Source organism: Sciurus vulgaris (genome assembly GCF_902686455.1).
Source record: "Sciurus vulgaris genome assembly, chromosome: 2".
NCBI classification, from domain to species: Eukaryota; Metazoa; Chordata; class Mammalia; order Rodentia; family Sciuridae; genus Sciurus; species Sciurus vulgaris.
In genome coordinates, this window is record NC_136462.1 from 2,447,649 (window position 1) to 2,464,589 (window position 16,941).

The 16,941-nt window shown below is 57.8% G+C and overlaps 1 protein-coding gene across 1 annotated transcript in view; it reads left to right on the forward strand.

Moving 5' to 3' along the window:
- TMEM179 (transmembrane protein 179) overlaps window positions 1–16,941 on the forward strand; it is an 88,320-nt gene that overhangs the window by 9,424 nt on the left and 61,955 nt on the right. The window lies entirely within an intron of this gene.

Consider the following 16,941-nt stretch of genomic DNA (forward strand, 5'->3'; position numbering starts at 1 on the left):
CCCCAGTACAGGAGCAGCCCTGTCAGTCGGCCAGTGCCCAGCGAGGGCCCCTGAGTGCTGGATGTGCCCAGGGGAGCCGCCAAGGCCAGTGCTGACTGGCTCTTGGACACCCTCCAGCCTGGAACATTGTGGCTTCTCCAGTGCAGAGATTCAGCCATTCTTGGAATGCGGGATTCCTCGCAGGGGCATACCTCTGCCCCCACCCCCCAGCGAGGGATCTGGCCTCCCTGTGTCTCCTGGGCCCCAGCAGTGTCCTGGTGTGGCTCCACCTGGTGCAGGGGGACACCAGCAGTGTCCTAGTTTGGTACCCACGGGGGAGGGGGGCAGGCTACTTGACTCATCTCCAGTGCTGGCGCCAGGCTGCAGCTTTCTGGTCAGTGGGTGTGTTTGTTGATCCGGAGGAGGAATGTGGCCTTTAGCCCCAGTCCAGGCACACGTGCAAAACACATTAGGCTCCCCTCCTTGACAACCAGTGCTGGTCCACCTGAGCCTCACGCAGACACAGGTAGGGGCCCTGGCAGGGTGGGCAGCTGCACTTGGGCCAGCTTTCCGGGATCTTCTGCAGCACTTTCAGTTGTGGGGACCCTGCCCTGATGGGAGAGGGGTGGGCCCACTCCTCCAGGGTGGCTCTGCCTCGGGCTCGCTTCCTTGCTTCTGCATGGGGATGACAGGGCCCAGGGACCAGGCCATAGTCCAGGTGCATGGGCACTGTGGAGGAGGCCCATCAACTGTACCCCAGGGTTGGACCAGGCCTCTGAAGGCCAGAGTAGGGTGAAGAAGGCAGGGTGAGTTGGGATCAACTGGGGGAGACTGAGGAAATCCCTGTGGTTGTCTGATGGGGTTGACTCAGTGTGTGGTGGGTAGTGGGACGCTGAGGTCAGGGGTCAGAGAACTTGGCAGAGCACGGATGAGGATACTGGAACCAGAGGGGCCTTTTTCTTGGACTTTGGGCCTGAACCAACATGCCCAGGGCAGTGGAATCTGCTTCTGGACTCCACCTACCTAGACCACTGGTTTTCTGGGACATTCAAGGCCCCTCCTCATTTCTTCCAGTGGCTCAACTATAACCCTGAGCACTTCCAGGCACCTCTCAGCCCCATCCTGAGCTGCTTCCTATCTCTGAGGTTGACAAGAGGATCAATGTGGACTCAGAAATTTTATCCGGGTGAGTTAGTGCACACCTATAATCCCAGCTACTGGGGAGGCTGAGGCAGGAGGATTCCCAGTTTGAGGCCAGCCTGTGCACCTTAATAAGACCCTGTCTCAAAATAAAAAACAAATTCAGAAAAGGGCCAGGGCTGTAACTCAGTGGCAGAGCACTGTGGGTTCAATCCCCAGGAAAGAAAGAGAGCGAGAGGGAAGGAGGGAGGGAGGGAGACTCTTGTCTCCTGCAGTCACTGCCTGGCTTCCAGGGCTCCCACTGACTGTAGGAAGTTCTTTCTGGAAGCCATGGTCTGTGAGCAGCTCTCCTCCTGGGGCCTTGGTCTGTCCTCAGAGCTGGAAGTAAACATGTGTCTGCCCACGGCTCAGATGCCCAAAGACCTGCAGGCAGACCTAGCCCCAACACCAGCAGCCTGTCCATACCTGGGCAGTGTCACATGCCTGCCCACGCGGAGTGCACGGGAGGTGGCCCTGCCACTGCAGGCCTCTTGCTGGGAAGCAGAACCAAGACTGGGACCGGGGGAGCGACCTCGAGTGCTGCAGCTTGAGCTCCACCAGAAACAGCAGGCAGGCTTGGGCACCTGCCAGAGCAACCTTCCAGCCCATGCTGCTCGTGTGCAGAGCTGGATGGCCCTGACCGCTGGCCAGAGCGCCACCAGCACCTCTCGGACCCGAGCACCAGCATGGCTGGGGCTTCCTGCCTTTGTCAGCTGGCACCCAGAGAGCTTTCTGCCTCTTCCTTTTAAAATCTTTTTCATTCTTCATGGCGCGCTGCCTGAGTCGACCTCTGATGTGGTTACAGAATGAAGTCGCTGAAAATGCACCCCCCAACCCCAACGTCCACCACCCACCTCCCCACCCACTTGTCCCGCATCCACCCATGGCACCTGAGTGGGCCTGCCAACGTGGACAGGACCAGAGAGGTGGCTGGGGCTCCGCCTGGGCCTCCCCTGCGCCCCGCGTGGGCTGCTGTGGCCTCGACACCCCGAGCAGCTTCTCAGCACTCCCCCATCTCTCCTTTCTTCTCCACTCACACTCCGAGCAGCTGGGGGCCAGGCTGCAGGAGGTTGGCCTCAGGTGGACCTTGGTCAGGGTCATCCGTGGTCTGGGGAAGGGGAGGCGGAAGCTGGGACCAGGCAGCTGCTCTTAAGAGGAAGGGTGGGTCCCTCAGCCATCAGCCAGGGCTTGGCTGGGGCAGGAGCCTCTGTTCTCTTTGTTTGAATGTCACCCACACAGAGAGCAGAACCTCGTACCTGCAGATTCTGCACTTATAAATCTGCCTCATTTAACTGCGACCCTTAAACTTACCTGCAACCCTACGATTGAGTGCTTGAGTTCTGCATGATTCAAGGAGGTGCACCGAGCCTCGGGGGGCTGCAGCCTCCCCTGCGCAGTGCCGGCTGGGGCGCGGCAAGGCCGCCCTCTGCTCTGCTCGGCACTCACCCTGATTGAAGGCCCTTTCTTGGTCTATTTAGTGCTTTCTTTTTTTTTTTTTGCATTTGGTCTTTTCTCGGGGACTTTGCTTTTCGAGTGGCCCCAGGCACTGTCTGGCATTCCCAAGCACAGAAAGGCTGTGCGGTGACTCTTGGAGAACTCAAGCGTGTTGGGCATGAGCTCCGTGTTAGTGAGTGATGACACACGTGTGCCTTAGGCATCTGTGGCAGGAACAGGCATAAAACAAGTGACTGTGTTGATGGGTTGCAGGACCTTGGGACCAGAGGCTCCCAGAAGCCTAACTCTGGGAGCTAGGTCTCCCCAGGTGCCAAGTGTGTGACTGAAGGACCCACGACTGCTGTCATAACAATAGTCGCTGTGCATGAGTTTGCCGATGTGCAGCCAGTCGGGGCACACAGCACAGTGAGTTTCACGTCCTTGTATGAAGGTACCGCCCCCAGATGGAGCCGTGGCACACTTCCGGGTGTTTTGTCTTCCCTGCAGTTGGCGCCCCTCCCGAGGTGACTTCTACTCTCCCCTGCGCACCGCCCCCTCCCTTCCTGGTTTAGGCCTTCACGCAGTGCCCATGCTTGGGGCTGGCCTTTCTGCTCCGCAGGTCTGGGAGCCAGACTGCTGCTTTTCTGTAGCTCGTCTTTCCTGCAGCTCGTCTTTCCTGCTGCTGTGTGCTGCAGGCTAAAACACTGGGCTACTGCTACGTGTGGATGGGTGCAGCCATCGGGCCACCTGCCTGCATCTGGACCTGTCCTGCAGGTGCATGCGTTCAGTCCCGACCCTGGTTCTCCCTCTGCATCAAATGACAGGGCTCCTTGAGCCACCCGACAGGGCTCCAGGGCTGGGCCGGGCCAGGCATGGCTCCACCAGTTTCTCAGCTGCCTTCCCCACGCTAGGCCTGTGGCTCCCCGTGTCTGCAGGCTGGATGGGCAGCAAGGCCCACCTGCTAAGGAGGTGCAAAGAGAACAGAGAGCTGGCCGAGCTGGTCAGTGTCCCAAGCTCCAGGCCCTTGGTCCAAGGCAGTGCCTCTGAGCCAGACTGAGGTGTGGTGCCTATAGCACCCCAGGCAGTTAGTGACTGGCCATGGGGAGCAGCCTGCTGACCGAGCCCCAATCTCCACGTGATCCCTGGGTGCCCCTCCCTTTCTGTGGTGGCTTCAGTTACCCCCGTGAGAGTCTTGGTTCTGCATAGATGGCTCAGTGGGCAGGGGTGAGGGTCCGCCCAACTGCGACTGTTCAGGCCAGGGTCCCTGACATCTTCTCCTCTAGGGGATTTTGCCAGTGAGGAGTGGGGAGCTGCTGTGCCTTCGCCCTGGTGCTGGGAATGGGGGTGGGGCTCAGTGCACAGGTGGAGTCCTGAGTGCTCCTTGGGGACATTGAGCAGAGGGAGGCCTGAGTTCTCCCCAGCCCAGGGCCTGAGTCCTGCAGGATGTAGCCCTGTTGCCAACTACCCTGCTAGGGCCATGAGCCTGCAGACTCAGCAGGGAACGCTTGAGCCGGACAGCTGCAGGGCATTTGGGCTGAGGCACTGGAACCTGCCTGGAGGCCCCCAGAGATGTGGAGGGTCTGGTTTCCTTGCTGGGGGTTTTGTGGACACAGCCAAGGCTGGGCACCCAGGCTTCAGAGGGGCTGGGGAGGTGGTCGCGTTGATGAGTGAAATGGACGCCCCTGAGTGCTGTGCACGCTCTGCCCGCTGACTCCTGACTGCCCAGGTCCTGGCCTTGCCTGCTGCACCCCGACGCCCCTGAGTGACGTGCACGCTCTGCCCGCTGACTCCTGCTGCCCAGGTCCTGGCCTTGCCTGCTGCACCCCGACGCCCCTGAGTGACGTGCACGCTCTTCCCGCTGACTCCTGCTGCCCAGGTCCTGGCCTTGCCTGCTGCACCCCGACGCCCCTGAGTGACGTGCACGCTCTTCCCGCTGACTCCTGCTGCCCAGGTCCTGGCCTTGCCTGCTGCACCCCGACGCCCCTGAGTGACGTGCACGCTCTTCCCGCTGACTCCTGCTGCCCAGGTCCTGGCCTTGCCTGCTGCACCCCGACGCCCCTGAGTGACGTGCACGCTCTTCCCGCTGACTCCTGCTGCCCAGGTCCTGGCCTTGCCTGCTGCACCCTGACGCCCCTGAGTGACGTGCACGCTCTTCCCGCTGACTCCTGCTGCCCAGGTCCTGGCCTTGCCTGCTGCACCCCGCCTCGCAGGCCATGGTTTCCCCACTCTGGTCTCCTCGGTCTCCCTCAGTACCCTTCCCACGTGCCACCCTGGCCCCTGGGTCTGCTGGTCACCCCACGCCCTGCCAAGCCCGCTGCTCTGAGAAGCCAGGTGCCGAGGTTTCAGCACGAGTCCTCGGTTTGCCAAAGAGCACTTTCCGCGTCCCGCTCCGACCCTGGGTGCCGGCTGATTGTACCATCTCAGTGTTCCGCCATTCATCCAGCAAATTCTGACAGTGTCTTTTGGCGTGGCTTCTCTTCCTTTCCCAACGCGTTTATGAACGAAATACATGTGATCTGCATCATCAGCACTTCAGACGGTGGATTTAATGGAACAAACCTTCGAATGATTATCAAGTTCTTTCAAGAATCTTAACATTGGCTACAAAGGGGGCTAAATTATTTTATTCTTTTTACTTTAAATCACAAAAAAGTTACCCGTGACTGAGCTGTACCAGCAGTGACAATACCCAGGAAAGCACCCTGCAGTCTGCCCTCCGCCCTGTGAGGCAGGCACTGAGACCCTGCCCTACAGAACACACCGGGGCCCAGGGCAGGACACCCGCTCCTGGCCCAGTCCATCCCAGCTGGGCTGCGCATGGACGCACTGTGCTTCTCTAGCATCACGAAGGCGGCAGTGATTGTAGCACTATCAGTATTTGCAGGTGGCCTGCCAGTTCAGGCAGGACAAGTCAATCTCAGGCGTAGCTGTCTTTCTCTCCACATTGGCATGGGACTTTCTGGGGAGGGAAGCAGGCGTTCTATGATGGCTGCCAGGACCCTGGGCTGGGGGCCAGTCAGCCAGCCACCTAGGCCATCCCTTAGGACTGGGGTGGTTGCACAATGTGTGCCTGACTTGGTTGAGAAATGCTGCTTCTTATGGTTCTTACATAACCTCCCTCGGCTCTGCTGCTAGGCTGGGGGTAGATAAGACCGCCCTCATCTGCCTTGCTTCCCAGCTCCCTGAGACCCCTGTCCTCTTATGGCTGAGTTCTGATATGCATTCTTTCCTTACCTGGGATGGCAGGTCCTGTAGCCCTCAAGGGCTCCCTGTGACCCCCGGGGGGACACTGCCCATCAACTGGTGGGCCTCAGTTGATCCAGGGCAGCCTAGCTCAGGCCCCCAGGTCCCCTGCTCACCCAGTGGAGTACACCCCTGCTTGGTCCTCAGCCACCTGCTTCTGCACCTTCTAGGAAGGGCCCTTTTGCTCCTGTGCTCTCGGGAGGAAGAGTGTACAGAGGTCAGGCAGGAGCTGGAGAGTCTGCTCGTGCAGCAGCCTGCATGGCTCTCTTCCCACCCCCGCCTGTCCCAGCTCCATGCCCTGCATGCTGCCGTCCCACCCTGGTGTCCAGGGCTGGGGCCCCTCTTCGTGGACCCTGAGCACATGTGAGGCTCTCCAGGTGTGCTCTGCGCCCTCTGCAGCCAGCCCCACTGGCCTTTGCCTCCTTTCATCTGTCACTGCCTCACCTTGGCTGCCTTTGCAAAATGAATGCAAGTCAAGGGCCTGGCCTGCCTGCCTGCTGCTCTTGGTGTGCAGCTGGCTGCGCAGCTCTGCACTGTGGGTGGTAGGGATTCCCATGGGCTTGACGCAGGCGTCTGAGCCAAACTGAGCCCTTCTACAGTGAGTCCTCCCGGATGCCCCACCAGCTCCCAGCCCAGCTTGGATGCAGCGCTCCCCACGTGCCCCGCCCCGCAAGGAGTGCCTGGGAGATGAGAAGGAGGCTGCCAGCCTTCCTGTGGCCGGCTGTCTCCGAAATATCCTTTATTTCGTTTTGCACATTTTCTGTGGTAGTGCTTTATCTACAGGACAATAGGCATCTGTCATGCCGGGTTACAGTGGGGTGTGGAGAGGACCCTCCCGTCTGCAGTGGCAGGAACGCTTATCCCCAGGGCTATTTCCTCCTGCGACCGCTGTTCTGCCCAGCTCAGGCGCAGGGTGTGCTGTCCACACCTTCCAGGGCCAGCTTGAAGTAGGGCGGTGACTAGAGTGAGTCAGTGGCTGCTGGGTGTCCTTGGCCTGCCTGGAGTTTCCAGTGGGGGCTGTGGGAGGCCCTGGGGTGGGCCAGAGACCCTGCCTCACTGGCTCCAGCTTGTCTTCCCCAGGCTGGTCTTGCTCCACCTTCCAGATGGCGGCTCCAGGGCTCCAGCCAGGGCTCCTACTGGCCCTGCAGGCAGAGCCTAGCCTTTAGGGGCCCTGCTTGAGGCTGCCTCCTTGTGAGGCTGCCTCTGGGCCTGACTCACCCCCGCCCTGGAACTGCAGCTAGAGAGCCCGAGGGGCCGGGCTGCAGGGCCCCGGGGAGGGGTCCTGTCCGACTGCTGCCCAGCTCCAACGCAGGCACAGGGTGGCCGGGGCTGAGTGGGTGGAGGGAGGGGAGGGGCCTGGGGGCCGTGAAGTGGGGCTGAACTGCGGGGCTGGGTGTGCGGGCCATGTCTGCGTGGGCAGCTCAGGCCGAGAGGCAGCCAGGCCTGCTGGTGTGGCCAAGGATGAGGACAACTGGCAATTTACAAAGTGCTGGGGACCCTAGTGGCCAGTCTTGTCCACTTGTTGCCTTCCCTTGGGTCCTCAGTCCCCCATTCAGCTCAGGACCCCTGGAGAACAGTCATAGCTGCTGGGGTCTCTCCAGGGATGGCGGGCTGCTCTGTAGCCCTTTAGGGGCTAAGGCCTGATATGACCAGAGCCACAGGATACTGGCAGCTTTGTTTTGCCTCTGGCCCTGTGTGAGCAGCTCAGTCAGGCCCTCCCATGTGGTCAGGGGCCAGCATCTCACAGCCCCAGGACCTGCCCTGGGCAGAGAAGCAGAGACCCAGGCCCTGCTGCAGACAGGTGCTCAGGACCTGTGTGCCACAGGCGCCCGGTGACCGGGTGCTTGGTGCAGTGCATGGGGCTGCCAGGGTCTCCTGGGCACCTGGTGGGCAGCCTGGCTTTCCACCCCTCAGCAGCTCTGCCCAGATGCAGCCACCTATTTATTGACACTGGACAAAGGGTTCAAGGGACCCAGAGTTCACTCAAGCCTAGGGTTGGAGGCTCACTTGTGACTCCATCTGGCTTTGGTTGACACAAGGCTGCACCTTGGAGTGGCATTTCAACCCCAGAGGAGGTAGGCACTCTGCATCCCATGACTCTCCAGGCCTCCAGGGGTGGTTGGCAGGGTCCTCATTGTCCCTAAGCACAGGTGCAGAAACCCAGGCTGACAGTGGGAGCAGCTGCTGTCGGAGGCCAGGAAGGAGCCTGGTCACGCCTAGACACGAGCCCTCAGTCACAGCTCTTGGGGGACCTCTGGGGGCACAGAGGGTCACTGTCATAAAGACAGTGGGCCTGCAGGTGATGGTGTCCTGCTCAGTCAACCACGGAGCCTACCTGGAGGAGGCCAGAAGCTGGGCCGTCCTGGACCCCTGCATAGGCCTGACTTAAGCGGCTTTCCAGCGTTGGAATGGGAACCTCAGGCCGGGGTCTCGGATCCTGGCTTCTCCCAGGTCGGCCACTTAGCCGCTGTGGCCCTGGGTGAAGGGATTTGACCTTGATCTGTTTTGGTGGCTTGTCTGGGGACATGGGAGGGCTGGAGGTGAGTGGGGCCAATAGAGGGCTCTCACCTTCCAGGGCTGGAAGTGGGGCCCTGACCACGGCCACGCTCCGCAGAGGTGCTTAGGAGCAGCCTGAGGTGCTGGGTCCCGGTGAGGCGGAGCAAAGGCGAAGGGAAGGAGGTGACAGAGACCGTCCCAGCAGAGAGGGTCTGGGGTGGGGGTTCCAGGGCAAGGGCCTGAGCAGGAGAGGAGGGGAGTGTCCCTAGCTCAGGGCCTGTGGTCTGTCCCCAGGGACATTCCAGGGCGGGGTGGAGGCTGGCCACTGGTTCCTACAGCATTCCACACTGGCCTGCTCCCGGAACCTTCTCTTGCTTTCCAGCCTCCTGGTGATTTCTGGTGCTGCCCCCAGGCCTCCCCTGCGCCAGCCCTCTTTCCTCCACTACGGAAGGAACAGGTCACCTCCTGCCCCTCGGAAGGAGTTGTAGCCCAGTCCTCCCGCCTCCCCGCCCGGAATGCACCCTCCTCTTCTCTGCCCTCCAGGGCGTGAGGGCAACAGGCCCCCAAGGGGTCCCCTCAGGAGGAGGGGGCTCAGGGACGCTGGGGCTCCCTTTCCCACCCAGGCCTGGAGAGGTCCTAGAGGAACCTTGCATCGTGCAGCCCTGCACTCCCCAGATGGAGTTGCTGGGGGCTCTGGGAGACCCTGGTGCGGGGAGAGGCTTGGAGTCTCTGGCCAGTGGGCCCCTGCGGGGACAGACTGCCTTGCGGGGGCTGAGCAGACAGCTGCACACTGAGTCATGCTCCGGAAGACAAGACGGAGGAAGCAGTTTCCACCACCAGCTGCCTCCTCCTTGGGAAGAGCAGGAGAAGGAGGGAGGAGCAGGAAGAGGGAGGAGGGAGAGGGAGGAGGAGGCAGGGGAAGGGAGGGCCCGCTCAGGCCAGCTCCCTGGGACCTCCAGAGCCAGGGGACATTTTTTCCAAAGCAGCTCTGGGTTGGGCTCCCGAGGGTCCCACGAGTCCATGGGAGGGGCTCCCATGCTCCACAGGATGGGGGAGGAAGGAGCTTCTCAGAACAAGCCCCAGGGCTCCCTCACGCCCACGCAGGAGCCCTAGAACCTCGGGGCTTTCCTGAGCTGGTGCGGCTCAGGGTGCCAGCCCACACCCCCACTTCTGGGTGTGGCCAGGTGTCCCCTTCCTGGGAGGTCACGGCAACCTCAGTTCAGAGCCCTCCTGGCCACAGAGTCTCTTGTCCCCACAGACGGGAGCCCCAGGCTGGGGCATGGGAGCAGGCAGGTTGCCTGGCTGTGATCTCCTTGTGGTGCTGAGTCTGCTTTTAAGGCCTTCCTCACTCTTCAGGCATTCAAAAAAGAGTCAAATTTTAGTAATAATTTAAACCAAAATTTAAGGATTGGATTTGATCCTCATGAAAATCCTATGAATTTGGTATTATTGTCTGCATTTTACACTTGTAGATATCGAGAGAGGTTAATAAACTTGCCCAAGGATACCCAGCCAGCGATGGCTACACCAGCAGCACAGAAGAACAGCTTTCCTATTTTGGGAAACAAAACAAAAACATAAAAAACATAAAGTATCTGGATGTGAGAGGCCGTTTTCTGTTTTCTGGATCAGCGAGCTTATCCTAATAAAACCTGATTTTCTCCCCACCAACTCTGGTCTGAACACCTGGCCACCCTGCAGCAAAACCAGACCTTTATGGTAACATCAGGACTCTGTTATCTGCCTCTTACATTATTTTTTGACTTTACCCAGCAGGTAACCCAGCGAACTTCTGTGTGGAGGCTGCACATGGCAGGCAGGAGAAGCACCTGGGTTGCTGGACTCCGTCCCCTGCCAGCTCAGCTCAGGGATGGCCAGAGGTTTCAGCAGTTTGCAGTGCAGGATTTGGGGCTCCCTTCCTGTGGCCTATTTCAGGGATTTCCCCTCCCTTCCAGGCTGCTGCGTTTGTTGTGGGGCACAATTTAAGGACAGACCGAACGATCACCACTGAGAAGTCCCAATATGAGAGTCTTTATTAACCACCAACTGATGTCTCACACAACACCCCAAAATGGCTATTGGGAGAACAGCCCCAAGCATGTGGGTATAGGGGTTCGTAAAGGCAAAACCACAAGGACAATTGAGGCACATGTAGGTCAGAAAAGACCTTGTTGAGACAGATGTTTTGATTACGTGAGAGAATAGATTTGATATCACATTTCTGAGTCATTTTTGTTATACATCAGGGCCACAGTAAGGGACCTGGAAGGTCCCACTGTACTGTCGACGTGGACACGGCTTCAGGAGGCTGAAAGGAAGACATTCCAAACAAGCACACGGTGGAGCCAGGTCAGATCAAAATGGCGTTCCTCTGGTTCTTTTCCATGTTCACCCCAACCTCTGCCCTCTGGTTCTAGGGTCAGGAATCCCTTGGGTTCTGCCCCTAGTATTCCCTCCTGTCGAGTGTCCATCCCCGACAGTCTGGGTCTGGCTTCAGGTGCCCTCCAGGCCCCCTAGGCAGTGTCCTCTGTGTCCTGACCAGCAGTGTAGCTGTGAGTTGTGCCAGACAAAACCTCAGAAGTAGCTGGGTGTCAGGGCAGCCGTCCCTCACCCAGCTGGCCTGGCGGCAGGACTGGGTTGTAGTTTGGGGAGACTGGTCTTCCTCCTCTGGTTTGCCCGTTTCAGGGACTGGTCTCTTCGCAGTTCATCTGGAAACCTGGCAGGTAGGTCTGAGTGCTGCAGCTCTGAGCTGTTCAGACTGGCGCCTTCCCCTTCCGAAAATGTAGTGTCAAGATTTCTCCCCGGTCTCCGAGGGGGCTGGGGGACCCACTCTGCACTTGAGGCTCCTGAAGTCTCCAGTTTTGCCTCTTCCCTCCTTGAGTGTGGCAGGCATGGCTGATCTCCTCTCTCTGGAGCTGCGGCTCCCACCTGCACCGAGTCCAGTCCTTAGCTGGCACTCCGATGGGCAAATGTCCCAGGCAAAAGGCAGTCAGTGGATCACCAGCTCCTGGGACGGTTCTCCACTTGCCTCGTGGCTTCCTCAACCTCAGAAGCTGCCTTGGCGGGAAGGTTTCTGCACTGTGCCTGGCTCCTCCACCTGGATCCTGGAGGATCCACCCTTTTCCATAGGAGGCAAAAGCCCCATTGCTAGTTTTCAGTTGTGGCGGTTCACTGGTTTGCCTTCGGGTCAGCACCCAAGTCTAACCTTGTTGCCACGGTAGCACGGAAATGCCCCTGCAGCACAGCACTGCCAGCCTCTGGTTAGAACCTGGGGCTGCACCATGGACCCCACATGAACCCCAGGCCTCACCCTCGGGACAAGCCGGCAGGACGGCTCAGCACTGCTGTTCCGAAAGTTGGAAGAAAAACCCTAGAAAGCGAATTTACAACCGCAGGTGGTTTGTTGGAAAAAAGAGGGGGTGTTTACACACACTCTAACGTCGGGTACCCATTAGAAGTATTGTGGCAGGGCCATGGAAAGACCGGCCGGTCTCGTTGATGGGAACAGCAGCACTTGGGTGGGGCCCACGGCAGTCCCTGCTGTGAGAGTGCCCTTGAGTGCACACCACAGGTGGACAGGGACCCCGAGGGATGAAGGGCACCTTCACTGACGTGGTGGACCCCGGGCTGTTGTCAGTGGTTATTCAGTGTTTGCGTGGTTTGCCTTTATTTTTCTGGTGTTTTAAATCAACAACTGGATCTTTGTGACCAGGTGTCTTTGACATAAGATTTCCAGGGACTAAAACACATAGGCCTCAGGCACATGAGTTTTGGCGCGTCTAGACCCCATAACCCCAAGATGTGGATTGTTCCTGGAAAGGCCCCAGGGCCTCTGCCTGCTCAGGGAACCCCAGAGGCACTTTCTCTCCAGGTGGTTCAGAGCACAAGCTCACAGCCAGGTACCTGCTGCGGGAGATAACAGAGGCCCCTGCTGCAGGCCTCTGTGACCTGGGAAGGCTGCCCTGCCTGTAGCTCCAGTGTCACCTGGAGGTCATCTGGCACAGGGGCACAAAAGACCTTTGTGCCTCTTTGTGCTAAGGACACCCTCTGCCTTGTGACAAGGCCTGGGACGGGCAGCAGGCCACATTCAGGGGTGGGGTCGCCAGGACACAAGGCCTTTCTTTCTGAGCTGCTGGCTGAATGCTGGCCAGTTCTCAGGATCCTGCTGGACCTCTGAGGCTGCTGGGCACCTCTAACCAGCAGTGGCAGCTGGCCAGGACTGGAGAGGGCATCAGTCTGGGGCAGTGCACGTGCCAGGACTCAGCCAGCTTGAGTAGGTAGGCAGGACCCAGCCTGCTGATACCTGCAGAGCATCAGCAACACCCCGGGGAGGGGGTCTCTTCACTCTCGGGCTCCCTACTGTGGCCCTTCTCCTCTCCCTCCCTCCCCAGGTCTCCCCAGGTCCAGCAGGCTCCCTCTGGCTCTGCAGGGCTCCAAGCTCAGGCCTTAACAGCCGTGGTGTCTCCTCACAGATTGGAGAGAGGGGAGGGCACCCACCCTGGGCTGGGGCCGCGGGGGTCCCGTGAGCCACTGGAGAACTGTGGAGTGAACGTACCTACCCAGGGAGGGAAGTGGTTTTCTGGTCAGGGTGAAAAGGAAGATGCCTTCTGTTACTGTAACTTCGACTCATTCTTAACACTTATTTAGGCTAATTAGTACCTGGACTTTCTTAAGCTGGGACAGACGGTACCTTCCACTGCCCGGGTTTGCTCCCAGGTCTTCCTGTGTGCATTGCAACAGAGAAAATGCCAGGAGGCCTGAGAAGGCTGTGCAGGCCTCGCACATGTGCTTGTGTGCATGCGTGCGTGCGTGTGTGTGAGCTTGTGGTTTGTGTGTCTGTGCTTTGGGAGGCCTGTGGCCCTGGTGCCCATGTTGGTGTTAGGTCCTGGGTTAGTCAAGCTTTTGTTGCTGTGACCAAAACACCTGACAAAGTAACTAAGAGGAGGAAAAGTTTATTTTGACTCATGGTTCCAGAGGTTTAGTCCATGATGAGCTGACTCCATTGCTCTGTGCCCAAGGTGAGGCAGAACATCATGGCAGACAGGCATGGTGGAGGGAGGGTTCTCACCTCATGGCAGATAGGAAGCAGAGAGAGAGGAGGGAAGAGGTGCCAGGGGAGATTCACCCACCCAGGGCATGCCTCCTCCAGCCACAGCCCACCTGCCTACAGTTATCACTCAGCCAGTCCATCAAACTAGGAAGGACTGATGGCATTACATCTCTCATAATCTAATCATAGCACCTCTGGAGGATGTTCCTGTGTTAACTTAAGCTTTTGGAGGACACCTCATGTCCAAATTATAACATTCCACCTCTGGTCCCCAAAGCCATTCCCATCTCACAGTGCAAAACACATCCAGGCCATCTCCAGGAGCCCTGCTGGCTTAGTGTTTCCAGTGCTGCACAAAAGACCAAGTCCTGAGTCTCCTATGGCACTGAGGGCAAACTGGTGGATGTGAGCACCTGTAAAGACCCAAAAGCAAGTTACCTACATTCCGTGTACAGTGGCACAGAGTCACTGTTGCCATTCCAAAAGGGAGGAACAAGGGCATAGGATGAAGGGATGGGACCAAAGCAAAACCAAAACCCAGCTGGACAAACAAGTCCCGTAATGCCTGTATGGTAGGACTCAGTTCTCCAAAGGGCTCGGCAGCCCTGTGCCTTGGGTCTTGCCAGTTGTAACACGTGGGCTTTCTCTGCAGCCAAGAACTTTCCTTGGCAGACAGTCACCTCACTGGCATCTCTCGGTTCCTGGGGCCTCCATGCCAGCTTCAGCTTCACCTTCACAGCTTTACTCATCACCCTCTCAGGGGCAGCCTACAGCGACTCTGACCCATTACATTTTGTCTGGCATCCCAGACCTTCCTTTGACACCTGGTAGAAGCCTCCATGACCCCTTCACTCCAGCATTTTGCATTCCTAAAGATCCAGCACCAAGTAGACGACTCCAAGGTCTGCTGCCAGCTTGAGCAGTAGCTGGGTTCCCTGTAACCACGACTGAAGGGCCTCTGAGTGTCTGGACAACTTCCTAGGCACCTCTATGTGAGCAGAGTTCCTCCAGGATCTCTTCTCAAAGGACTTTTCCTTTTTACATCCTTGACCCTGCAATGGATGTGGTCTTGTAAATTCCTGAGCTGCCATCAAGCCATCTTTTGGATTATGTCTTCAAAAAGTACTTAGCATCTCTTTAGGGGCAGTAATCTCTTAAACAACTACACCCTCCTTGTCCTCACATTTACACACACTTTTCTGATCAACTGCGAGTTATTAAAATCCCCCAGTTCTGCTTTCTGCTCCAAATTCTCATAGTAAACCTGGCTAAAAGCTGCCAGCAAAACCCGTGCCACTGACTGAATGCTGTGTTGCCTTGAAATTTCCTCCACCCACATGATTAATTAGCCCTTCACCTTGAAATTCAGCTCACGAGCTTAGGACATGGGCAAAATGCAGATGAATTCTTCACCAGAATATAACATGAGTGGTCTCTATTCCAATTTCAAGTAGAATCCTTGTTCCCCTGTGACGCCTCATGAGCACAGTCTTTACTGTCTGCATTCTGGTCTTCTGAGCTCCCACCAGAATCACCCATTAAGCTCTGCTCATACACTAAGCTTCCCCGGCTTGCATTTCCGCACTTTTCCAAGTTCTTCTGGCAAACAGCTCCAAAGCTCTGACACACGGTCAGATTAGTCACAGCCAAGACCCCACTTCTCAGTGCCAACTTCTGCTTTAGTCAGCTTTTTGTTGCTATCACAGATACACCTGATAAGAATGATTTCTGTGTTTTTCACCACTGCGATCAGAATACGCAACAAGACCAATTTAGAGGATGCAAAGTATTTTGGCCTGTGGTTCCAGAGGTTTAGGTCCATGGTGGACTGACTCCATTGCTCTGGGCTTAAGGTGAGGCAGACCCAACATGAAGGTGAGGTAGAACTGCTCACCTCATGGTGACCAGAGAGCAGAGAGAGCCAGGGGCTGCCGGGAGGGTGTCTTCCAGCCATGGCCCACCTGCTTGCAGTTACCAGTCAGTCCGTTCAAACTAAGCTGGACTAAGCCACAGCTCTCGTAATCCAATAATCTCACCTGAGTATTCCTGAATCAACACAGAAGAATTGGGCGAGCACCTCATTTCCAAACCATAACAGGTCCCTCCGGGAGCCCCGTTTCTCCATGTCTCTCTCCACGCCTTCTCACTGTCCCGCGGGATGGTGGCAATGACCTCAGGCCCTGTCCAGGCAGGTCTCCTGAGCACCTGCCCCATTTGACCAGGCCTCTGTGCCTGTTCTCCTTCCTGCTCCCGCAGGGAAGCCTGCAGGCCGTTCGGCACCTCCCTCCTCCCTCCTCCATCTCCAAGCCCTGGGGGTGGGCAGTGTGCGGGAGCCCTTCCTGGCTAAGGGGAGGTGTGGGGGGATTGGCGGAGTCAGCCGCCTGGGGCACAGCCTGTGCCATGCCCTCACCGTGGGCACGGCTGCTGGGGAAGATGAACCAAGGGTTTGAAATAAGCACGAAAAAAATAAAGCACAGCGGCAGGTATGCCTAGGAGGTGGAGGAGGCCGCTGGGCGGAAACTACCGGAGCACGAGCGAGGGCCAAAGAACAGGAAGACTCCCACCCAGGAGTCCCGGGCCTCCCAGGCCGCCACGCCCAGAGCCCGTCCCTGTGGGCCTGGTCCTCCCAGTTCCTGGAAATCTGCAAGTCTACTGTGCGCTGCTGACTAACACCTGATAAGTGTATTAATTAAAGAGAAATATGATATTTCTAGAACCTGCAAGTCAGAGGATAGAGGTGCTCTCTATGGATGAGATCACGAGGACCATGTCAGCCAAGGATGCTGAGACGGACCAGAGCACCGGAACCCGTCTTGAGATGGCCAGACCGGGGTCATCCCTCCATACCTTCCCTACCTGCCCTCACCAGGTTTCCTTTAAAAAAAAAAAAAGAGCTGGGAGTGTTGCAGATGCGCCTCTCCCTCAAGATGACCTGCGTTCTCCCTGGGACGTGTATCTACCTCTTCAGTAAAGCTCCGTTTGGGCCTTTGACTGGTGTGAGCTGAAATCTACTCTGTCACATGAGCCACGATCCCTACTGCTCCTGAGTTGAGTTCCTTTCTCTGGGGACTCCTCGACCCCTCTTTGGAGATACCCCTTCTCCTGTGACATTAGGTTTGACAGACATAACTGCTGACAAGAGTCGTGATACCTGCCGGGGACACACATGAAACACAGTGTCAAGGGCAGCCGAGGCAGCACCGTGGAGAGCTGAGGCAGAGCGCGAAGAAAAGGCCGGAGGAACTGAGGGCGGGAGCGGAGGCCGAGCCAGGGAGACCCGGAGGAGGCTGCGTGTGCAAAAGGAAGGGTCTCTTCCCCAAATCAGCGATGGAGAACTTGCAGGGCTCAGAGGGGCAAAGGACAGAAGTCAGGACAGTGTTGGGACATTCTTGTTTCCTAACACCAAAGACAAAGGGAACATTCTATAAACTTCCAAATAACAAGGAAGGATTCCCTGTGCAAAGCGCCAAGCTCAGCCCAGCTCCTTAATTTTCACTCTCAGCAGTGGGTGGAGGATGGCAGGGAAAGCTCTTGAACCCAGAGTGTCCATGAACCCAGCC